The sequence below is a fragment of the Aythya ferina genome, assembly GCF_964211825.1.
Source record: "Aythya ferina genome assembly, chromosome: 5".
NCBI lineage: Eukaryota > Metazoa > Chordata > Aves > Anseriformes > Anatidae > Aythya > Aythya ferina.
In genome coordinates this window covers 51500669-51527057 of record NC_140301.1, presented here as the reverse complement: position 1 = coordinate 51527057, position 26389 = coordinate 51500669, and the positions used below count along the sequence as shown (strand labels likewise).

At 37.0% G+C, this 26389-nt stretch overlaps 1 long non-coding RNA gene across 1 annotated transcript in view; it reads right to left on the bottom strand.

Annotated features, from left to right (window-relative positions):
- Positions 1 to 5794: 5794 nt before the first annotated feature.
- Positions 5795 to 26389, bottom strand: part of LOC311437433 — a 149779-nt gene continuing 129184 nt past the window's right edge. The window contains exon 3 of the long non-coding RNA XR_014693462.1: positions 5795 to 6404. This is a non-coding gene — a long non-coding RNA (uncharacterized lncRNA). The remainder of the gene's footprint in view (positions 6405 to 26389) is intronic.

Genomic DNA, 26389 nt, shown 5'->3' with positions numbered 1-26389 from the left:
ACTTGACTGGACAGAGGTCTGTGGTTGACTCTGCTCAGAACACAGGTCAGACTAGATGATCTTCAGAGGTTCATTCCAATCTCAACTGTCGTGTCATTTTGTGATAGGCCTTAGAAAGTTTTAGTGTTAGAATGACTGATAGGAATTTTAAAAGAAAGCACTGTGAATGTTGCAATATTTTCCACTTGAGGAAAAAATAAATAAATAAATAAATAAAAGACTGCACCATCGCCACCCTCTTGGGTGCCTCTCAATTAAAAACTGATATTCGTCTGAAGTAATTCTTTCAGAAATCCCAGTGTGACTGAGGCTATTATAAAAGCTTTTGTTTACATGCATTAAATTACAAGTTTTCCAAGAAATCTGTTTTCATTCAGTTATTTACTCTCAAAAACAGGTTTCTTGAGACCAGGGAGAAAGACTGGTTGTGACCATGTGGAATCTTCTGACCATCACAGCTTCTCCTTAGAAGTTCCTATCTATCCGTCTTTCACAAATGCAAATCAGTGTGACTCCGTAACACTTTCTAAAGCAATAAAAGTTTATAATGGATTTGGAGGCCACTACATGAGAAATTAATACTTTCCCACCACACTTCCCCTTCTCTTCTCCCCCCCCTCCAAAAAAAAAAAAAAAAAAAAAAAAAAAGGAAAACAAAACAAAAGCTATATAGTTGCACTTGAGCTAAAATGTGGTGGTTATATGAGAGTGGAAAAGAAAGGGTACTGAAGTTGGAGCTAATTCCAGGCATTTAGTGGTCATAAGTATTATATAAGCCTGTAAATTAAAGACTGTATAATTCATAAACCCAACCTCCCCCACCTTCTCTTGGTGTGGGGTTTTGGGTGTTGTTTTTTGTTTGTTGATTTATACATACATACATACATATATATATATAATTGAAGACAAATTCCACTTTCAGCTATTAGAAAATCTCCACCCCCACCTCCCCGTTGTTGAGAATCTCTGGAAAGGCCAAATGTTGGTTGCAGGGATGCAGGGGACAGAGCAGCAGTTGCAATATCCACTGCCCTCTGGAGAAGAGCATGTCTGTGCTGCTGGAATCCTTCCGCCAATGTGGGCTGTAATATATTGTATGCTTGTGTTGTGGTTTTTCCTAACAACAAATGGGGATTAAAACTGGAAACTACTTAATGGTGCAAAAAATTAACAAAGTCCCTAAAGGCTTGGAAATTTAAATTTGAGTTTGTATGCACTGATATTCAGTGGTATGTTATGTTAATTCATGTCCTATTTTTATGTCTTATTATGAGAAATGTCACTTATTATAGAAGAGAAAAATCTGTCAGATATGATCAATGACTTCATGTCTATGAGAGTAGCCTTTCTGTAGCCACACAGGTCCAGATTTAATGAAACAAAGTTTTTAGGGAGACATAATGTCTTTCTTTGAGAAAAAAAATAATGGCACAGGTGGAAAAAGCCAATGCCTTTCAGGCACTGATCTACAATTTTTAAATTCAGAGATACTGAAATGTGTAGAGATGAGTAGGGCATAATTGATGAATATTTGTACTCATTTACTTAATAAACTGGAGAACTAAATTCAAACTAGATCTTTAACTACAGAGATTCCCATGCTATAAAAAAGTGGGATAAGAAAAATAATGAATGATGAGCCAACTCCAAAGCTGCTGAGAAAATATTAAAATGTCATAACTCTTCAGATTTACAGAACCATTTTCATTTTTTTCATAGCATTTCAGACTTATAAACATAATTTGAACACCAGAAACAAAAGTACTTCCATATAGTACTTTTAAATGCTGTTACAAAAATTTAAATATGAAGCTAAGCTGTCCTGCTACAAAAAAAAGTTGTCCTTGTGATTACAATCCAGAGATTCCAGTGTTGGTACATAAGAACTTAAGAAAGTGACAGTATACAGCAATAAAAATGATTGGTCTATTTATTTATTTATTTATTTATTTATTATGGAAGGTGCAAACACAGAGAGCCAGCAATAATAGAAAAAAAAAAAAATAAAAAAATAAAAAAAAAAAAAAGATTTATTTATTTATTTATTGTAAAATGAAAAATTGGTGTGTTTTAACAAAAAAAAAAAAAGTGTAACAAGTGTTTCTTTACAAATCAAATCCCTTTGAAAAATGAAAGATTAAATAGCTTGACAAACAAGATCTAATAAGTCATAAAGTCCTCTTTCTCATCCAATTTTTAAGTCATTAATTATGATTTTAATACAAAATATTGATAGGAAGAGATTTGTTCTGGAAGGGTCTAATGTTTAAAGCAGACTATTTCTACCGAAACTTTCCAAGATTCATTCTCAATACTCCTTCCTTTCCCTCAGAAAAGCAGAATAGAGAGCCATGATAGCAGTCAAGTGCACATCTCTAGCAGAAAGTCTCCCTGGAGCTTGTTTTAACCAATCATGAAAATAAATAGGTAATTCTTGTGTCTGGGGCCCCAGAGGAGGGCCACGAAGTTGATCAGAGGTGCTCCTACAAAGAAAGGCTGAGAGAGCTCAGGCTGTTCAACCTAAAGAAGAGAAAACTCTGGGGTGACCTCATTGCAGCTTTTCAGTACTTACATGGTTTTAAACTAAAAGAGGGGAGATTTAGATTAGAGGTTAGGAGGAAATTCTTCACTCAGAGGGTGGTGAGGCACTGGAATGGGTTGCCCAGAGAAGCTGTGGATGCCCCATTCCTGGAAGTGTTCAAGACCAGATGGGGTGAGGCACTGAGCAACCTGATCTGGTGGGTGACATCCCTGCCCATGGCAGGGGGTTGGAACTAGATGATCTTTAAGATCCCTTCCAACACAAGCCATTCTGTGATTCCATCATATCATTCAATATGATTCTGTGATCCACATGATAGGAAAAACTTAGGACCAGGCAAAGTATACAGTCACTAAGAACAGCGGTCCTCCCTCCCTCCCCCGGAAACTGCATGGTTTGTCTCTGCTTCTTTCCACAACGCAGCACTCTGCTGAAACCTCACAGATCATGCCTGCAACACATGTTGCTCTCCAAATCCTGCCCTGGCTTTTCTAGTTCCTCATCCACCCCACCCTTACCAACCACTCTTAGTCCTCAGCACTTCCCTGCATATACCCCTTGAATCTTATGTCATTGCCACAAAATTCAGTTTTGCTCCCAGGTGGAGCCTCAGAATAGTGGAAGTGAATGTGAAGACTGAAAATACTTGAGTGGGTTCTGGCACTACACAAGGAATTGTATAATTCAGTTAGGAATGAGATCTGAAGAGCCCTATTCAGCCTATGAATCATTTACTCAAAAGACTACAATAGATACCAGGCAGAAAGTAGTATGAATACAGGGAAGAAAAAAAAAAAAAAAAAAAAGTTAAAAAAAAAAAGGCAGCCTCAATCCTGCAAACACTTATGCGTGTACTTAATGTAATGTGTATGAATATTGATTTCAATGGGAGTGCTTATATGCATAAAGCAAGGCATATGCATACTTATAGGATCAAGGCCAAGATTGTTAAGTACTGCAAGCTGAGCTTTAATGACTGATAAAGCAACTTAGAATACACAAAAATGTGTCAAAGAGATATTTGGGATGCCTGGATATTCTTAGTGCTTATAAAATGTTATCACTGTTCTCAGTCTGAAATAAGAAAAATAATTTGTTAGTAAACTAATGACAATCACTTAAAAATTAGAATATAATATAGTATATGAGCAAAAGGAGCACACATATGTGGATAAATAATTCTACCTCCTGCTAGAATGCATCCATTTCTGTTAATATGGCAGCTATTGAAAAAAAGCACAAAAACATAACAGTTTATGTCAAGAAGGTGAATGATCCTCCTATTTGCTACCACCAGGGAAAATTAAAAATGGAATGGAATTGCTTACAATAGTATTCATCCTCCAAGTGTACAGAATAAGAGTTGCAAAGCCAATGGGTACTTGTGTCAGACTCTACAGCTGAAACAAGCTCAGTTTTAATGTAGATGGACATTCTGGCTGTGCAAATTATCTCATGCTCTGTGGCATGAAACATTGATCTAACATTTTATTGAAATTAATTTTTTTCTTCAGCTTTCTATAAAAAAGTATAGATGTGAAATGGTTTTTGGAAATGCATGCCCTAGTTTCTTCTTAAATGCTCTCCCGGAGACTGTTTAATTGCATAACCAAAATGACAGTGTGGGACAGTGACTGGTAATTTAATGCTGAAGACTTTGAAAATCTTAATCTTAATTCCCTACTCAGTAACAACACAACTAATTTAGCAGTGATTAACATGGAAAACAGACCTTCAGCCTGAATGCCTAACTGATACTGTTTTCAATTATGGTGGCCGCTTTGGTCTTTTAACGACATCGAGTGAGAACACAGTGCTTGTGAGCAGTGTTGGATTGACAGCAGAGAATATTCCAATTTTCCAGACCCTACTAGCCACATGCCTAAGCCTTTTTTGGAAGTATACTGAGTATGTTAGAGAGCTAAGATGAGGGGCACTCTAGGAGTAGCTTGCAGGAAGGTAACAACATCGTTCCAGGGAATTAAACTCATCTGAGCATGCAACTAAAACATACAGATCCTTAGAGTGAAAAGGCTGTGCCATCTCCAGCCCTAGAGTTAGGTGGTGTAGCCCTGCCATATGCAATAGTTCCTAGCTGACACAAAGGAATCCTCTCTGAATGTGAGACAATGGATCAGTGTCTGTTCAGACCTGATCATCTCTGCTAACTACTAGCTCATGACTACCAGTATATGGTTACAACACAGGAAACTAAACAACATGGCTTTATGACACACACAACTTCAGTACCTCCTAACATTAATCAGTAAGTGCTCACCAGGTCAAAAGCAGTTCTGCAGAAGACCAATGGCTCCAGCGAGCCCTCACCCGATGCAAAGAATATTTCTAGAGTACGAGGTCTTCTTGAAGGAGCAAAGTATGCAAGAAGTTAGTGCCTTAAATCTAAGAATTGCCCACACTGCAAGTCAGTGTTTTCCCTTAGGTAGTCTGAAACAAACAGAATTCAGTTCTATTAGGCCCAGGTTAAGAAAGTACATCTCCACAACTAGATGCACCACTGGAGAGAAGCCAACTTGCTCTTAGCCAAGTATGCACATTCTGGGTGCTCTTGAGCAAGTAACTATAAACCTGGAGTAATCCACAAGCAGGCAAGAAGGGGACACATCATACAATGGCAGAAATCCCTCAAAGAGATGTATGAGACCAGGCTTTGAGACCTGGTTTGATGTACGAGACCAGATGCTGAGGCACCTACATTGCATCGGTATTAGTAGCCAGGGAGGTAACGTGTACTCTGCTGCACAGCATGCTTATAGCTCAAGGTAAGTTCTTCTTTGGTCTCTAGAGACTTCAAGATCTGGCTGCACTCTGGCTTACCATTTTTTCCCCTCTCCCTGCTGTGTGGCTTCTTGAGAATATTTCCAGTTTTCCTTATTTGTTTTAATAGCAATGCAACTCTTGTTTGTAAATATATTTACCAGTCTTCAAAGCACTGAATGTAAGTATTAAATATATACATAAATAAATGTTCTTAAAGGCAGTAAAGAAGCATGCTTTTTTTTAGTATGTAAAATGGCTATTTTAATAAAACTTCATTTATACTGCCCAGTGCAGAATTATGGTACTCTCCTTCTGAAATTACACTTTAACATAGTGTTCATTACCCCAGCCCTGCAATTTTCATCATGTCTATATTCTAAAAGAAGAAGAAAAACAATATAGAAACATCCCAGTGAAATTAAACTGTTACCCTGGAGAAAACAGGGAAAAAAAAAAAAACGTGGACAGGGCTTCAAAATGGTTATGTACACTTTAAAACTTGATTTTAAGCTGATGAAAATCAGCATGCCTCTGCAGAAGAAGATGAAATGATGCCAAAACACGCCAGGCAAGTATTTGACACTCAGTTGCACGCGGCAATTCCCTGGTCTGTGGCCGCTTTACAAACAGTTGAACTGGCAGTTTGCTCAGGCAGGTTTTCGACTTGTCCATGGAACGGCAAGTATTTTCTCACCTCTCGTCAGCATGGATCTGTAGCCAACATCTTTAAAAATCCATCCCGATCTCATTCAGCTCAAAGTTGTATATATTAAAATAAGGCAAGCCCTGAGATGAATTAGAGGCAAAGAGCCTCAGTGCACACTTGAACTCTATGTGCAGCTTTTGTTGACATCAGTGCAAGCTGTGTCTGCAAATCAGTGGCCCCCCTTTGTTATAGAGTAACAAATCTTTAGCACAGAGTCTGCTTCTGACAGAGCCAAAGCCTTCCTTTGAACAAGCACATTCTTCCCTCAGATTCACGCAAAGATATCCACCAGAGTTGCCAGATGACATGTTCAGAAAATCAGGATGCTGTCTTGGACCAGTAGGGCAGAGACTGGCTGACAAGGACGATACAAACCTGTAAAAATCAAGACTTTTGCTATTTATTTGAGATATCAAGAAAAATATCTCCAAAATAAGTCTGTCTTAATTTTAGTCATGGTAACTAAGCCCTAACACTCACTAATTGGTAGGAATGATAGTAACAGCAGAAATATATCTGAGGCACTTTCAAAGAATAATGCAACGTCATAATGCAAATTTCTCTGCTCATAGAGTTAAGGACACATTTTGAAGGAATTAATTTAGGTACTCATAAGAGGGCAAGTTTTTTTCAGCATGTTTAGCATTGAAAATTTTCTGTTCTGTCTGTTTCTGTAACCAGATTTTCCAAAGGTCCCTGCTCCCCAACACTGAGAACTTTTGCAGATCTGAGACTCAATATGAACATTTCAAAAATATTGACTGAAGAATGCAGTTAACTTGGTTGGGATAGGTACACAGCTCTGACTTGGAGTCCAGTAAGGAAACCCCAGTCACGGAGCACACACTGCTTAAACATAAGAAAATCCATTTTGTTTGTCAGAACTTCTAACCATGAAATGGTTAAAAATATTGAAAGGCCAGAAGTATCAGCACTGAGAGAGAGTGAGAGAGAATGGAAGGAGGAGTGTGGTACTGCGCTTTGCAAGCTCAGCAGTTCTTCAGATGTGGTCTGGCATCTAGTTCATAAAGTCAAGCAAATCTGCTCATTTTAGTCATATATACAGCCACATATGCACCGGCAGAGATATATACATAGATTTAAATTTATCTGAACAGTAAAATAAAGAACTATCACGTACATCTTTAGGAGGTCAGCAGAAACAAATATAGGAAGTTAGAAAAAAAATAAATCATTGTAATGTCAAAGCACAAAATCACAAGCTGAACATTTCAGGTAAAGTGACATCTAAGGTATGTTTTCTCTAAGAGGACACTTATGATGGTATAATTCGCACTGTCTGCTTCATTGTAAGTTTTTCATGATTTATTTTTTTTTTTTACTAGAATTGATAGGACTACGTAAGAAAAAAATACTTTTTTTCTTTGTCCCAAAACACTATTTTGCCAGAGCAAAGTCATTTTGTGAAAATAGAGTAATTTGATTTTTTTTTTTTTTTTTCTAGAAACTTATAGAGGTCTCTCTTGTAAATTCTGATTACAGAGAGAAAAAGAGAAAAATGAAGGGGAAGAAAAACAGGAGAGAGATGCATGTGTACATTCATGTAGGAAAAAGAATTTTGGCACACGTCTGGGCAAATGGGTGAGAGAGGAAGACGTGAATTCCAGAACATTGAAATACAGGCATGAAATTGAATTTTTCTCCCTAGGTCTGCTCCAGGTTTTTCTTATTGGAGTGCAGGATTTCTGGTTCTTCTGCATTCTTTCTTTTAAATTTCCATGGAATGTGGGATTTCTTGCATTGTGTCAGTGGCCATGCATCCAGACATAACACAAATTTTAGATTGACAATAATAGCAATCTAGAAAAAGATACATCAGATATGGTATATATATATTTATCAGTCTGTGGCAGAAAAAAAAAATATTCCTACTGGCCTTAGGATTGGCTAACAGTATTTGAATTCATAACTAGGAATGCTTTTTCCTAAGCAGCATGAGATATCCCAATTGAACAGTGTGTATGAGCACAAGAAGGACATGGAGGTGCTCGAGAGAGTCCAGAGAAGGGCAACAAAGCTGGTGAGGGGTCTGGAGAACAAGTCTTACGAAGAGCGACTAAGGGAGCTGGGATTGTTCAGCCTGGAGAAAAGGAGGCTTAGGGGCAACCTTATTGCTCTCAATAGGTACATTAAAGGAGGTACATGGTCTATTCTCCCATGTGCCTGGTGATAGGACAAGGGGGAATGGGCTTAAGTTGCGCCAGGGGAGATTTAGGTTGGATATTAGGAAAAACTTTACCAAAAGGGTTGTTAGGCATTGGAATGGGCTGCTCAGGGAAGTGGTGGAGTCACCATCCCTGGAGGTCTTTAAAGGACATTTAGTTGTAGAGCGTAGTGATATGGTTTAGTGAAGGACTGGTTAGTGTTAGGCCAGAGGTTGGACTAGGTGATCCTGGGGGTCTCTTCCAACCTAGACTGTGATTCTGTGATTCCATGAGTTTGGAAGTGTGATAGACTATGAGGTGAACACGTAAAGCTCTAAGACTGAGAAAAATTTGGTTTAGCAATGTAGACGGTAGATCCCATCCCATTTGCCTTTTAGCAGAAGGAAAGAAAGAGAGAGAGAAAGAGAGAAAGAGAGAAAGAGAGAGAGAGAGAGAGAGAGAGAGAGAGAGAGAAAGAAAGAAAGAAAGAAAGAAAGAAAGAAAGAAAGAAAGAAAGAAAGAAAGAAAGAAAGAAAGATAGAAAGAAAGAAAGAAAAAGATTTGCATTTTGCAATGCAAAAGGAAAAAAGATGTTTAATAGATCCCTCTCCAGACTGGAGGTTTTATGAAAGAATTAGACAGAGTGAAAACATGTGTGACTTTCTCAGCCTGCATGAAGCAGCATCTGATTTTTCACACTGTGTCATGCCAACTTAGAGAAATAAGAACCTATTGTTTTGACAGAAAATGGAAAATAGTATCTAACAACAAAATAGATGCATCTTTGGATGAGAATGCCCACTGCCACACTTTGGGTCAGTCACATGAATAAATGTACAGGGCATTTCACAGCTCTTCTTTTGCCTGTATTTGCCACCTCCTTAAAGCAGAGCAGTTATGTTGTGCTACCTAAAGTAACTGTGGGAACTCAAAGCCTCACTTTTGGAATAGACAAGCTCAAGGGCAGCCTATAAACCTATAAGTTTTATGCTGCTTAGAGAAGGTTCGCAACAGTGATGAGCCACAGCCATTTTTTCTACCTACTCCTCTTTCGGTCTACGCTGGTTATCTGCCCTCTCTACAGCTTGGTTTCCATGAATATCGTATGGAGATTGTCCCAGTCTTACAGTAAGGATTCAGTTCCTATGCTAATAAAGAACAGAGGAACATTTAGTAAAGAGGATAGGCTGTGAACAAAGCATCCTCTTTGCCTGAGGAATTCATTACCATAAGGACGCTGTGGCCCAAGGGTTAGGCAGGATTCAAAAAAAGCCAGACATTTTCAAGGCAAGCAAATACACCAAGAGATATAACAGTGTGTGATTATGCATTTTTAATATATACATGCATACATACTTATGTATATATACATATATGTACATGAAATAAATATGTGAAAAGCAAGGCATGATTCAGAACTGAAACCAATCTGTATCGACTAAAGAAGGCACTATATTGGAATTGATTATTCCTCAGACGCCTTGTTGTGCTTCCTGTAAAGCACCTTGAACTGGCTGTTGTAAAAAATCGTTTCACTTGTCTGAGTCCTATAAGCTCTCACAAAAAGGAAAGTTCTTGGACCTTCTTACAAGTACCCAACATCTGAGAGATACCCCTGTCATGCTACAGTCCATCTGAGTCAGCTGCTGTTCCTTTTAAAACAGAAGAACCCCAGACCTGCAGCTTATGATAGCCAAAACTAGAAATTTCAGGGCCAGGCCAGATTGTATCTGGTTTGCCAGAGCCCTGCATCATTCACAGTGTTTATACATGAAGATGATGATGATGATGATAAAATAAACTAAGAGATCAGTTTAGAAAGTTCTCTAAATGATGCCATGCTTTGTAACTCATACTTCATACTTCCACTACAGAGGCTATAGGGTGAGCACAGCTTGGTGCCATGCTGCTGTAATGCAGCTGTATCCCAGGCTCTCTGTAGACCTTCTTCCCTTGCAGCCTGTGAGTCTGGGCCATTGATGCTAAGACGCCACGACTTTTCTTTCTAGCTAATAGAGTGTACTAATATCACCACGCTGGCTGGTGGGGTACAGAAAGGTGGAGAGCACAGTGGGGAGAAAGGACATGGGTGAGGCAACACAAGGTGGTAACAAAGCCTACCTAAGGCCTACCCAGAGATTACCTACTCCCTATACTTGAGTCCAAGCTTTGTCCAAACAGAGTTGAAACCACTTTCAAAATACACATGGCCTTCACCTGAAAAACTTTATTTTTGTAACTAATAATTTTAGTGTCTTGCCTCTAATTTTTCTATTTGACAAATTATACTCTTTATTATAATCTTTAATTATTATAGATCTAAATCCCCTATAAAACAGCTGCAAATTTTCTATTGAAATTATCTTTTTCTTTTGTTTATTTTCTCCTGCAATGCTATTCTCTGCTGTACAATTGCATTTGCCTGGGACTATGGAAGGAGTTAGGTAAATCAATTTTAAGCAAACCATATATTGTATGCTTATATAGTTTCATTTCCAATAAATAACCTGGAATAGCTAGTCAGCTTTACATGCAATCTTAATTTGAGTTTCATATGCATAATGGAAGCAAGGAAAAATGGGACAGACTTGAGAAGGGAAGAAAGATTATATGGCTACAAGCACAGTGCGATGTAAACTCATTTACAAGGGCATCTGCATCTGTATGTCCAGTCAAGTGGCACAGTGAATTGCGAGGGGATTATTGATTTCAAAATGACTTAGCTGCAGCCATGCAGTACTGAGAATACCTTATTGCTTCCCTTAGCTTCATGTACCAATTTGATCATATTTTGTGTATGTCTCAGCAGTCACAGATGTAAGTCCTGAAAATAAGGTGATTAAAAGGGCAACAACCACAAAAAGAAAAAAAAAAAATAAAATAAAAAGAAGAAAAGCAGTTTCTCACCACATAAGAGATCAGGTTTGCACTTTAGTTTCAAAAGATACAGATATTATACTTACATTTGAAACAATTCAAATGCAACTTCTTACAGAAATGCTGAGCACCAGCCCTCTGAAAATCTGGTCCCATCCAAGAGGGAGCCACCCAAACAGATTTAGATTGCTTTTAAGTCCTGAAACTTTTAACTTCCGAAATCAGCATGGGTACAACTTACTGAATGTGTGCTTAGTATGGAGCTAAGAGAACTTTGAAATTGCCCATTACAAGCTTTCAAAAACATCCATGTGCACACAGGACTGTTAATCTTTTAAAATTATATTACAAGAGCAAGAAAGAAGCAGCATCTCCCCTCACATATGGATTAAAATTTTTACACTGAAAGTAATTAAAATACCATGACAAATTAAGAGCTGATAAAAGGCCACAGCTAAAGATTTATGATCTTTTTTTTTTTTTTTTTTTTAAGAGCACTTAAGTTTTACCAAATGTACAGTGCTCCGTGTATTCATCTCTAACATCTGAATCATGTTAGGAAAGATTTTCAACTAAAAGTGTGTTCCTTTGCATCAAAATGTGTAGCAAGATCTCTGTGTTACGCATGTCATCTTATGACAATCAGTTAGCTCTCTTGCTGAAGGAAACAATTAGGAAACTGTTTTAAAGGAAACAATTAGGAAACTCTTTTGCCAGAGTGGATAAAAAGAAGAAAAAAAATAGTAAAATAAAATAAAGAAAAATAAAATATATAAAATAAAATAAAATAATAAACAAAAAAAAAATAAAAAGAAAAAAATTGTTTAACAGCCATGTATGTCATACCATTATACACCCCACTTTTTTCAAAGGTCAATGAAGTGTCATTTTGTGACTACTAATTTATTCAGAAATCATAGCTTAACTGTTCCTGTGACTTCTTAAAATGATAACATCATATCGGGTGGGGGTAAGATTCAAAAGTGTAGACAATACACATTTAGTGAGTAGCTTCTTAGTAGTGTCTTACATCAATCACTCCTGACATTTCCAAGGAGAAATCCTATCTGGACCCTAAAAATCTATTTCCTTTCCTCATGACAGCTGTGATTAAGGCAGGGCAGCTTGTACCACGCAATTCTCTAATGATGAAGGCAGCCATTCATGTCAACTCCCTTCTTAAAGTTGCAGTTATCAGAAATATTTTGATATGAAATTTCCCCCCTTTCATTTGTTCTTTGCACATTTCCAATGAAAATCAGTTTTATTTGGTTGGTTTACAGAACTATCCCTAGAGGTCTACTGCAACCAGTAAGAAATCAAACCCTCTGGTTTCCAAAAGGTAAAGCTGGTTATGACTCAGCTTGGCACCTGGTATTTCTGTGGAGTAGAAAGGGGATCGCAGCGCCAACTTGTCATCTGGAGCCCTCCTCACATTGCTTTGTATAATGTGAATGGAATGTGAGAGTAGTTCAGTGCCTCATGCTATATTAGTGTTCTGCTCAGGGCAGTGTAGACTCAAATCTCATTAAATATGGTTGTTTGAAATGACTTAGACATTCAATGGCATTGGATCTGTATTATCAGCACTTACAGTAGGTCCAGAAGCTCATTGTCTGGGTTGTATCAATGCACAGTTTCACTACCTTTCTTCACTTATCTGAGAAATACCCACACTAGTTAAAATTAGAAATGCTCTGACAGTGGATTATCTGCTTCTCACTCCTACCCATAGGTGATGGCAAAAAGCCCCGCTTTTTATTGAGTTAATAATTACCAACCTTTTGAGGAAAGAGAATGATCTATCTTTTTATTTCTAATATAATGCAACACAGACCTCCCTTTTCACATGATTCAACACTCAATAACTAGACTACAGGAGACAAGAACAAATACTGTGCTACATTAGAAGTCAAAAACACTCCCTCCTTTCCACCTCAACTCTCACTAGGCTACTAAAATTTATACAAGAGCCATCCACTGGTAACTGAGCATTTCAGCATTAGAAGATTTTTCTCCTCTTTATGAAGGACACTGTAATTCTGTTGGGCCTCAGATGGGATTTCAAAGTCAACCTGAGGTCAAGTATGTGAATCTCAAACAAGATCAGGACACATCTGGAGGTCTGTGCATTACTGTCCTACCCTATTAAAAAGCAACAACAACAACAACTGTTTAGGAGTTCCTGGGGCTGAGTCTGACAGCAAAAACAGATGGATCAGACTTCAGGATTTAATTTTCAGATGTGATTCCCCCATGCAGAGGAATGGTTGGCACAGTTTATGATCTTAAAAGAGGTTAATTAATTTTTGAAAAGTCAAATTCTGTTCTAAGATGATATACAAGACTCCACATAAAGTTTTTTCAGCCTCTTTTGTTTGTGTGTGTGTGTGTGTGTGGCAATATACATATTGTACTGTGGATCACAAACTCTATGTGGTGTCCATTGGAATAAACTCACCAAGCCCACTCTGACTCAGTAGTGGCCATGACAATTTGGTTAGCTACTGATCTGGCTGCTCATCTTTCAGTCATGTAATGGGTTTGCCTTGTTCTACCCCTTAGAGCAAGCATCAAATCAACACTAATCAACATTATATCACGTTCATAATTACTACTAACTTGACATATTTTTTAGACAAAAGCTTCCCTGATTAAAATATTTGCAGATAATGACAATTGAAAATAGGAAGGTTGAAAATAACCATAACAAAATTACTAGGTTCAAAGTAACTAGTTTATACACTTCCTTCCTAAGTGTGGGTATGAAAAGTTATGTATTGTTTATGGCAGAAACAAAGTTCCTTTTAAACTTCATTCACGACAAAATTCAGCTTGCCCATCAACCACATATCATAGTTCAGGTGAATTTAAAGCCTAGGGTTTGCACAGGTTTGATTTTATTTGTTTATTTTTTTTTGTGCAAGAACTATGTACATGCTCTCAATATGAATATGCAATACAGAGACCACTTGCTTAAATACATTCACTCACATGTACACACACACACACACACACACACACACACACACACACACACTCTGCTTCATGCATCATTATTGTACCATAAGGGTAAGATGAAAAAGAGAATGAATCCTTATCTATTTGCCTGAAGAAAAATTGATTTATTTCATAAAAGGCAGCAATTAATCCTGATGAGTTTTCTGCAATATATTTCAAATTTGGTGCCTGAATGTTTTCTGAAGTTTCCTCTTTCCACTTGTTCTTGGTTAGTATGTTTTCTTATATGCTGTTTATAATACACATTAATACACTTTCCTGAAAGTTGTGCAAATAACAAAATCAAGATTGAATAATATATCCGTAGCTTAATATGAGCTGCCCAAAACATAATATTTACTTTATAGTGATACTATAACACACACACACACCTTGTTATTTATTTATTTATTTATTTATTTATTTATTTATTTTGCATAAACCTCACAACGTCCTGGAAGCCAAACTGCCTGAAACATGTATGCCTCACACTTTGTTAAAATAGGTTTGGCTGTCATGCACACCTGTGTAATGACTGTTGGAGAAATGAAAGCACAGATGAGACATAAGCAGAATCTGGATCTATAATCCCTTTCCTTTTCTGCTTCAGTTTTGCAATAATTCAGCTCTCCATGACTCCGTCCTGTTTTTACAATGGTCCATGTGGAAACACAAACTACTGAAACATTCAGGTCCGTATCAGGACTCGCCTACCTTTCAAGCAAGTCAAGGGAAGCTGAAATGCAAAAATATACAAAAGGCATGTAAGAACAAAGTTTTTGTAGCAGGCTAAAGAGACGGGTTATGATTTTGTTAGCAGCAAGGTCTATCAGTTGTCACTTAAAAAAACAGCATTTGTCAAAGAATTACCATGTGGAATATACACTTTTTAATGGTAATTGGTGCATGAAGAATCTGTATGATCTCAACTCCTTTAAGTTTTATCTAAGCATTATCACTGTCTTACTGGATTTAAGGTGAAATGAGTCTTTTATAAGAACATATTACCTATTATTCTTCATTTCCTGTTGTATCTGGTATTCCTTCAATTAGCCACGTGTCAAAGCTAGACTTAACGATAGCTAATCTTCAAGAGATGCCTGTTAATTTTATCTGTCTGTGTCTGGATCAAGATAGAGAGCAGGCAACTCCCCATTAGCTAATATATTCTTCAAGCTCAAAAGCTGGAGAACAAAACACAAGAGAGAAATAGACTCAGCTAAAATATTTTGGGGGGGACTGTTCTCTGCTAATCATGTCATATCAGGTAGTCATCTGCTCCAGCCTGCATGAACTAGAAAGAAACAAACACAATTATAAAGTAGGAAAAAATGGTGTCCTGTTTACTGCAATAAAGAGGCAGACAGTTGACGCTTTCAGAGTATTTCGTTCTTTTCATTTTTGACCAAGTTTCTTATAGGAGGAGGATTCTCAGTTTAGAGAAAGAACAAACATTTAAGATAAATAACCTCAGAGTCTTTGTTTAGAAAGGGAAAGGAGCTATTTTTTCAAGAACTCTGCTCTGGAAGTTGAAGAAACAAAAAATAAAACCAAGGTAGTCACAGATCTCCCTATCTGCCACACAATGATGAAGCCAGGATTTTTCCCAAAGCCTGGATTATATGTAACAATATAAGTAAAATTTCTTTAACAGGGCACAATTATTCCCAAGCATAGTTGGTGTCCCAGAGCAGTAAAAGTCGAAGGCCCAAAAGATTTTATAATCAAGTGAATACCAAATCTAACATCTCTGCTCATCATGGCAGGAATCTGTCCTCTACTATCCACAAAACATTTCTTAAAATTTAAAATGCAAATGACATTCTCTAACTTTTGCTTTTCTCAGATGACATTTGTTCTTATCGACAATAATATCTCACCAGAATGCACTAGTTATGTGGCAGCAAGGCAGGAAAGAAGTGTCCTGACCCTACCAACAAAACAGTTTAACCTTCATAAACCACACATAGGCACGTTTTTTTGAAAATAACAAACAGCTCCAATTTATGACACTTAAAAATAATCTGATTTTCAAAGCATAGGTGCTCAAAGTCTTAAATCACCTCCTTCCTCCAAGTCCAACCACCTGAGAACTCAAGTGCTCCAATACTATCTACATTAAAAAATCGTACTCAAAGTCTCTTTCATCCCAGTTAATGTGGGAAACAACTTAATTGCAGAGGAAGTTGTGTAACACAGCTACCTTCATGTTAAAATGACATACATAAGATATTGCTCACCTACAGAAAGTGAGTTTAATCTCCCAACACGAGGAATATGATGGAGAATTACAAGTGCACATGGCTGTATTTTAATAAAGGGTTAAAAATAAAGTTTTGCTAAAGCAATAGGCAGGCACAGTATTTCCAATATGTGTAATTCTCTTAAAGGACTAGAGCCTTACATATTTTCAGCTATATTTCTTGTCCAGTAAATGCTGACTCAAAATGAGAATTAATAAATACGCTCTAAAGCAGACATCCGCTTGCCTATGAGCACACTCAACATTTTTTCTTCCAACAGAGTAATTCCCAAAAAGAACACTGTGACTTGCACTAATTAGTTAAATTGTCTCTTTTTTCTCCCCTCTTTGTGTTGAAGTAGTTGCTATATTGTAAAGTAATTGGTTCAGGGGTTAATCCCTGGCTTCCTTTCTGTCTCAGAGGCAAGTATATACAAATATGTCCACTCTTTAGAATGTTATCACAGTGCCCTCTCTTGTCAAAAGTAAATCAAGAGGGACTAACAACAGATAAAGGGTCTGGGACTTTTGGTGGGGGAGGGAGAGGGATGTTTTGTTTAGGTTGGCTGTTTTTCTGAGTGCTTTTTTACATGCTGGATTCAAATGAAACTTTCTCTCCAAAGACTCACTAAGCAGAGACACCTTAATGAATTGCTCAGATGTGTTGCTAAGCTGCATACCAAGAACAGACATTCAGGAAACCAACACCAGTATCACATATGTTTCATAGCATCGTGTTTTATCCTTAACCCTGAAATTCAATTATTTCCTTTAAACTGGAACAATAATTACAAGATTAATCCATGTCTATGACACAAATTCACTTAATTTGTCAGCAGTTGCTTAGGAAATTATAAACTTTCAAGCGTACAAACACCTGTAATGCTGGTAGTAATTCAAAGACTTGAGAATGGGAAATTTCCATGTGAGTTGGTGACGTCAGGCAGATTTAACAGGAAATAAAGATAACTACTGATGATAATTTTCAACAACAAAAACAACAACAACAACAAAAAGACTTTAATTTGTGAAATCTGAAAGGTAAACATGCCACGTTGATGACGTATAAGATGAGAAGGAAAATAGATAACATGGAGTGACACACCTGAAGGAAACTGCTCCCTTTATGGAGAAATTAGGATTTAAGGTATAGTCTTTTCCCTGGGTTTCTGTTGGAATACAGAGAGGTGGACATGATTGAAATTTGCATTTAAATGGAAATGGTTAAAGGTAAAGGCACAATGTTTAGAAAAATGAGAGTATCCATTTTTCTAAGAGGGACGCATACTGTTATTGTATACCATTAAGGTGTCACAAAGCCTAAAAATGTTTAGAAATATTAGGCACTGCTACAGAACAAAGAACAGCAAAATGCCATTTGGAAATGACTATACACTGTGAATGAATCTGACCGAATACTACATCATATACAATTGTCTTTAATGTTTTCTGCTGCCATTACCTAATGTGAGTCCTGTTCACTAAACAGTAGAAGATCTATTAGACAGCTTTCTGCTACTTTTCAACTGCAATACAATCCAGCATTCATTCGTCATTCTATCCTGGTGATTTCTGCAGGTCTTTCTCCATAGGACACCACCAGACCCTAAAATGTTTGCCTGGTGCACTTTATGAGAATGCACTGTGAATTTTAACTGTGTCACATGAAAACCCTGATGTGTTTCCATGATAGCAATGAGGAAATATACATTTTGCTGGAGATAATGAAATATAGGAAGCAACGAGTCATGCGATTGTTCAAATCTCAATTTGATTGGAAAATGCCTTAGCAAATATTTGTATGTGAATCTGAAACAGACACAAGAAAATATTACCAAGAGGGATGGCAGAAGACAGAGAATCCTTCTCCATCTTCCTTTCCCAAGCAAGAAGATAGCAAACAAATTTTGCATATGTGTGGGCTATATATTCATACACAGAAACACAAATATATGAATAATTATATTTTTATAAATAGACAGCATAAATACGTGTATCTGCATGTACCTACACATTAACACACCCTATTTTAGAAGGTGTTGATCAGTTCACACCTAATTCTTTAAAGTCAGTGAATCACTATGAGACATGAAAAGATTTGACTACTTTTTTTGACTTTTTTAACTATTATAATTTGTGGCATTTCTCTAGCCTCTTTCTCTCACCTTCTCACACCTTCTCTTACTTCTTTCTCTTACTAATTTTATAGAAACGTTGACCCTTTATCATAAATAGTATTGGTGCAGCTAAAATTGGAAGATACTGAAATCTCAGTTGGAGGGATCATTTTTCAGGCAATTTATTTTCTGAGAGAAAACAAAGATCAGGATTGTCTACACAAAAGCTCCAAAGAGATATTAATCTTAACTACCACATTACAGTTCATATTCATATTTACCCCAAATCTTCCAAGGGATTTAAACAGTCTTAGCCTTACTGGGTTCATAAAGGTGAGCTCCCTTCCTTTCACCTTTTGCCTGTACTGAGATAAAGGAATTCCTGGCTTTTCCAGTAAGGAAAGGCAGTGACATTTGGGGCTTTTTAGCACTTCTTCAGCTGAGGCAACTAATTCCAGTGGTTGAGGTGAGGGATTAGTTCATGGGGAACAGTACCAGTCCCTCCTAGCCTCCAAGAGTAACCCAATGATAACAAAGCCTTCAATTAATCAGTCAATCAATTTGTGGTGTTCATGATAGAAATATAGGCACAGGAAGGATGTTTTTTTTATTCTCTTGTTGCACCAGGATCATTCTGAAGAACTAGATTTACCTGCCCATGAAACCCATGGCTTTCCCCATGCCCCCTGGCCCATGAAACCAGGTTTATGGCTAATATCTGCTAAACCAACAGAATATATTGATAAATCAGCTCCAGACTGTACTAGTGAGCTTCTCTGTTTACAAAAACGAATGAATCATTTATAGACGCAGTAGCGGTGGGGTGTCATCTGACCATTTTTCTATCGTTAATAACAGTGGAGATTGGTATTACATCCAAAACTAAGAGGAAAATTTTCTCAGTCTTTCATGTCTTTGATAAAGCAGTTAATAAACAAGAAAGGCACCTGATGAAATGTCAACACCTTCAGCAAGATCTAGACTTATGTGGCCACTGGACAATCCAAGAGAGGAGGTCTGGAAAATCCAAGAGAGGAAGTCTTCTATGGTCTTTACCCACAAACACAAGTATCAAAGAGCTAAGAGATTTTTATCTCAGAGCTTCATCATCCAGTTCCCAGAAGACTCTGAGACAGTAGATTCAAATATACAGCATGGCCCCGAGTGGAAGCCAGATCAGCTCTTTATGATAAACTGTTCTGCTGGTCCTTGCACAGCTGTTTTCATTAGGACTGACCTTTAGAATGAGACAGGCAGATCTGCAGACTTTTAAACTAGGTTATTACTATTGAAAAGGGAAAAAAATAAAATAAAAAAAAAAATCCTCAAGTCAACTCAAACAGATGGGCCCCTCCATAAGAGTCCACATTTTTATTTTAATGTCATGTATACCCAACATGAAAAGCAGCATAGATCAAATACATACATCTTCACCATTAAAGGTTCCTTTTTCATACATCTATGAGTGTCTCCACTTCCCAGGATTTCAACTGTCTGCACTGCCAGGGACCAAAAATAAAATTGTAATTGAAATACAGATAAGATAGAAACCTTTAATTTACCTTCTCCCTGAGCAACTTTTCCAGCTGCATCTGATATATTTTTCTTTTTCATGCCTGGGCTGGTGCAAAATTATCTTATCTACAGATAAAATATTTTAGGGATTTGGGGATTTCTTGTGCCTCAGGACAAAGGACAGTGTATGTGAGAAGATCACTGTCCTCTTTTTAAGGCAAAATTCCACCCTTATTGAAATTTCATTGTAACAGAAAAGTATGCTATTTCACTGCCATACTATCTGACATGCACTTTTAGTACAGGAGCACTTGAACATCAACAGCTGAATGTCAAGAACTGGTAGTAGAAAATGACATGAGTATCCTCCCAATAAACCCATTGGTCAGTTTTTTCAACTTTCTGATTTTTGCATAGAAATGAACATTTCAGCACACTACAGACTACATGCAAAACTAATTCCAGAAAAATAGGATTATGCTATAGCTTGCATATCTGATAACACTGGTTCTTTCAATATACCTCTGTGAGTCAATAAAGAATAAAACTGCAAAGTATTGAAAAGAGAGCGCAATGGTATGACCCCCACTCAAGCCTGAAAATGAAACATTTTCAACTAAATCAATGCACTAGTTGGAATGGACTCCTGGAAGCAACTTTTAATAAAAATATATGTCTGCAAACCTTTGCAGATAACCAAAATACAGACTACAGCCAAGATCTGTAAATACAGTAAAACCTACTTTAAGGATTTTATCTTGATTTATAGCACCTGGTGATGCCAGTAACTGAGTTCTACATAATTTAATTTATTTTCTGGGCAACATTTTCAGAAATTATTCTTATGAAGTAGCTCAATACTGTCTCGTTATTTATTATTTTATATGTATTGATACCTTTGCTGTAGGTATCTTGCTTGATGTTTTCAGGTCTCAAAGCAACTATTTCTGAGTTATCTGCATCTTCCCATTAGACATAGGATCAGAACATCCCTTCTTCCCATTCCCACCCCCATTTTTCTTTATTCCATACAATTAATGATGTTTTAATTAAAAAATCTTTGAGGAAAGGACAATTATTACTTTTGTACAGCACCTAGCATAGTAAATTTTTCTCCTTAGATCATTGTGTACACATTGTGTACACACTGTGTACACTTTAGTACACTAAAACCATGAAAATGAATACATGTGACTAGTGCATAAGTTTCACTACTCAGGAAGGAAGCAGGGGAAGAAATGAAATTTCATCCAGTATCTCAGCTGGATAGCTGATGCTGCAGACTCCATAGCATCATAATTTCAAGTGATGAGAACAGTTGGAATAATATAACTTCACTGCTTGTACCTACACTCTTATTCCTGCAGATATGGACTCATATTATTACTTCCTCATGATGTTTGGCACCACGTAACTCCAATGTGAGTACCTGGATAACAAACAGCCCTGCTGCTTTAACTGTTTACGGTCTTTCCATGGTAGATCAGATTTTCTTCATTGCTCTCTATAGCAAGAGCAACAAAGGAATACAAGTGAGAGAAAGTTCTCTCTCAAAGTCTTCATCGGGTTTCCCAGACACAAGTTCTGACACATTGAGTAAATACTTCTGCTCAGCCTTCATCCACGCATTCCTCTTTTGACCAGGAAGGTGGAGAGTAGGATGGAAAGGGATGACTGGAGGAGACATGCCAAAGCAGTGAAAGTAGAAAAATATTTTTCCTGCTGATAGACGCATGTAATAAATGATTGCTTTCTTCATAGAAAGATTGCTTTCTTCATAAACCAAACAGCTACATGCCTAATGTTTAACCCATATGTGTTGTTTTTACAAGTCTTTATGCATGAAAAAGCAAAATGTTTTAAAGTCCATGAATATTATCCTACAGTGCTTTTAGACCTTTTTGATAATGTGGTGCTTTGACTTCAGTCTTCCACACTTTAAACTATCATTTAACTTTTTCCTTGAGCCATCTTAGAATCAGTCCATGTTTCCTATTTATGTGCTAATGTGCTTCCTGAGCAGCCAAAAAGAGTCATTGCTGATTATTCGCACTCACTTGCACCTTAGTCAGTTAATAGCTGAAATAGAGAGAGAGGGAGAGAGAGAAAGAGGATAACATAAATGGATGAAGTTGGGGGAAAACTTTATGCAGAGAACAAGAAGAGCAAAAAGAAAAGACAAGAAAGAAAAAAAAAAAAAAAAAAAAAGAAAAGAAAAGAAAAGAAAAGAAAAGAAAAGAAAAGAAAAGAAAAGAAAAGAAAAGAAAAGAAAAGAAAAGAAAAGAAAAGAAAAGAAAAGAAAAGAGAAAAAAAAAAAAAAAAAGAGACTATTCTTCCTCCTGCTGTTTCAGTGATAGCTATTAATGCATTTTAAAGTCTTCCAGATTGGTCTTAAGAAATCAGTTATCCTGGTCCTTGTTTCAGTAGAAAGACCCATGGGAGCTATTAGCAGTAATCTAAGTTAATAAACTGTAAACTAACTTTTTTGTTTGTTTGTTTTTTTTTAAAGGAGGAAAAAACCCTACAACCTTTGACAAAATAATTGCACCAGTTATAAAACAGCCAAATGCCAGTTAACAGTCACTTCAAGCCACTGGGGTGGAAAGAAGATATCTATAACCAGGCCACTTCCAACGAAACTGTTTGTTTTCTCTTATTTAAACTGCTCTTTTAAAAAAAAAAATTAAAAAAAGAAAATTCTTTGCAAGCCATAAAATGTTTGAATAATGTCTGATGGAGCTTATCCACTGGCTAAAGTCTCCAGTTAAAATAAAAAGAGGATTTCGGGCTTGATTCACAAAACACTTATCTGCAACTTATACAGCCTTTTATGTAAGAGAAACAGGGCATTTGCATGCAAAAAGTAACTAGCACTCTGAATCCCAATATTTCCTATTCACAAAATAAAACCCATCATGTGCAACTCCTCTGATATCAGCTACGGTCTCTTGCCTACATATGTGAGGGAAAGGATAAAGTATATACCCAAATAAGGTTGTTTTGGGCTCTAGAGAGGCAGTTCCTCATTGTCAAAGATGCCATTATCTTCCCTTCCAGACAGCAGCACTATTGACATGAGCACAAGAGACTACTGTAGTGGCAGCTCCAGGTGAGTGTACAACTGGTCCTTCTGATGGTCCAAAGAACTAGCGGAGGGAAAATTGCACTTTGCAAACAATCCTCAACCTCTGTGTCTGTCTGACAGGATCATGGAATGGTATTTTTCTCACCTACATATTTTCAATAGAATTCACTTTTTTGATTTGTTTTGTTTTGTTTTTCCTTTCTATAACAAAAATCTAAAAATAAGTCCTTGAAAGTAAAATTAAATTTGGGTTAAATTTTCCCCTTGAATCAACCATTTTCAGCTAATGATATGTATGTAATTTACAAATATATTTGGTTGTCTGAATCTTTTACCTGAATAACCCTAATCTTTCATCTTCAGCTGAGAGTTAGAGAGATGTATTAAGAAGAAAGACCAAATATCTCAGTTCTGCTTCCTTCACACCAGCTTTATAGTACGGATCATTCTCATTTTGTGTTATGGGAAACACTAGATGGAACTTGCTTATTTGGATGTCTTCCACAAAGTTGTGAGGGGAGAAAGTACTCTAACCAGAGGGGAAGTTACTCTTAAGCAGAACACAGAAAACGGTCTGTAAAGGTATCACCTATAAATTCCCTTGGTACTGATGCTAGAAGGAATTGCAAGTGAAAGGGTGTGTCAAGGAAAAAATGCCTGGTCATCACCAAAGAGATATTATTCTCATCATAACCTAAAGAACCTGACAAACTTGCCATTTAGCCTTGAGGAATCCAGGGGAATATAAGGCTAAAAGCTTTTTTTTGCTTCCCTGTTTTACTTACCCTTTTTCTCACATCCACATGTAGGCTGTATGGGCAGGCTAATTCCCCTCACCCTGCCTCCCCCGGCATATTTAATTTCTGTTCATTGGATAACAGCTGGCTGATGTTCATCCAAGAGTTTTAAGTAGCCTTCTATGGGAGAGGAAAAGATGGGGATAATTCCTAGCTGGTCACACATTCCTGGGCTGCACCTGTTTTGGTATTCCTGCAATATACAACAGCAATGAAGTTACAAATCGTTATGTGTTGTTCAGTTGATTAACTCTGTGTTTGTATTGCATCCAGAAAAATGGGGCCTAGTTACAACCTGGACTTAGAGCATTGCTGCCCTAAATACAATAGCTATATAAATAATGAATAAGTTGAGGCCCACTGGTTCATTAAATTGCATAGAAGACCCCATTAATGTACTCGTTTTCCCTAAAAAAAGCTTTACCACAGTGCATGGAAGCAAATGTTTTAGGAGGACAGAAGAAATGCTGTTCCTATTTTGTTCAAACATTATCTGTAGTTAGTCATGTCTAACAAATCATACTGCAGCCCAGCTTAGCCTTGGTGAAACACTATTTAAGGCCATGATATCACAGGGAAAATGGTCCTTATTCATTTATTATATGAGAAAGTTTGGGCTTTTGACCGATATTTGTTTTATTAGGCTGCTACAATAACAAACGCTTTGCACCAAGGGTTTGCACATAAAAAGAATGTATTTATGCCCCAATTCAGGCAACAGGGCTATAGACATATAATAGCCAAACTCTGCTGCTTACATGCCTCATGAGGCAATCCAAGCAGAACACCTTCCTCAGGGATATTTAATACCCAGAACAGCAAACAAAATAAACTGAGCAGTATGGGTGAAATTTGAACTCTACCCCGAATCTATGGTAAGTCTCCTCCTGACTGTGATGGAGGCATGACACCAGATACACATGCTATGAAGGACCTGTGATGATTTGTACGGGTTTAGGGCAGGCCAGGAGCATCTGCTAAAACAGGGCCCTCCAGTTCCCTGCAGCTGTCTTTCATCCAGCTTGCAGACATAAGGCTCAATAGAAAACCCATCAAAATCAATGGGGTCTTTCGATTGGATGCTGCTGGTTTTGGATTAGGACTACACAGAGAAGGCAAATCATCATTCTTCCTTATTAAAGTATTTAACAATTGTCCTTTAATAACACTAATTTAATATACACTGAATATGGATAAAATGTTGGTTATACATATTTCCATCTGGCTCATACCCTGTGGAAGCACATCTCAGACTTTAGATAGCTCTTCCTGGGCGTTGAATGTTTTGCACTTCTTGTTGACTCGGGCCATTAATGTTAAATTATCTACAAGGGCCCGTTTGTTTTTAAAACTCCCCAGCCTGCAAGTGAGCATGCAGATTTTAAACTCTGATTCTAGAAGTCCGAAGTTTTCTATGGGGATTATTGCATTTATACATCACAGCCAATCCAAGAGCTTCTAAAGCCTTCAAACAACTGACACCATATGTCTGGGTACAATGGAATCTACAGAATTATCAGCAACAGCAAAAATGTCTCATTACACACCGAGAGCTACAAACACATAACAAGTATATTGAGTAGCACGTATGCTTGCAGAGAAATTAATCGACTCAGATGCATACAAAGGGATTTCCAAAGTGCTAAAAACATATTTCAGTGAAGAAATGCACTATGCCAGGCTGTGATTTGCAATATAATAAATAATCCTCCAAAAATTCACTTAACTTTCACTCTGTCTAATGTGAGGCTTCACAGATTGTACAGAATATGCTTTGTGTGACACAACATACAGAAAACAGCACATGAGAAAAAAAAAATTTTCTTTTTCAGGTCAATAAAAAATGTTCCCAGAATCCTGGCAAAATCCACAGAATGCATTGTATTTGTATTTACTCTATTTACTTGTTTGTCACATGCCTGCAGAATTCTACCAAACACTCACCTCAAATACTTAGCAACATCTACAAAATTATGGCTGTGTTTTTAGAAGGGGTAGGGAATATCAAGTGATGATTCACATCTAGAAATCTGGTTTCATAAAAAAAATTAATAATAATAATAAAGGAAAACAGGATAGGAAAGCACTAGCATTATTTATTCAGTTATTATCATACAATCTGGACTAAGTCATAGGAAGAGAAATTATATGAGCAAGTTAAAAATAGTGAGATATAAACGGAAATAATAATGGATAATAATAAATGGTAATTAGCAGCATTTTTCACTGCAATATCACCTTTTATCCACAATTGCAGCAGTACCTTAAAGAAACACATTATGAATCCTGAACCCCTGAATATTTTATTTCAACCAGTGAATGAATAGTTTGTAGATAAAAAATGTGGGTATTCCTTAGAGTAAGTTCTTCTAACATGGAACACATGGTCCTAATCCAGCAGAAAAGATGACCCCTCCAGCATTTCTGTGAGTGGTACATACATGTATCACTAACCCTTACAAGGAAAGTGGGGAATAAAAAGGTTAAATACCTTGTAGATTTTGTTCCTTGATTTTTATTTATTTTTTTTTTTTTTAATGAGAACAGTATTAATTTGATCTG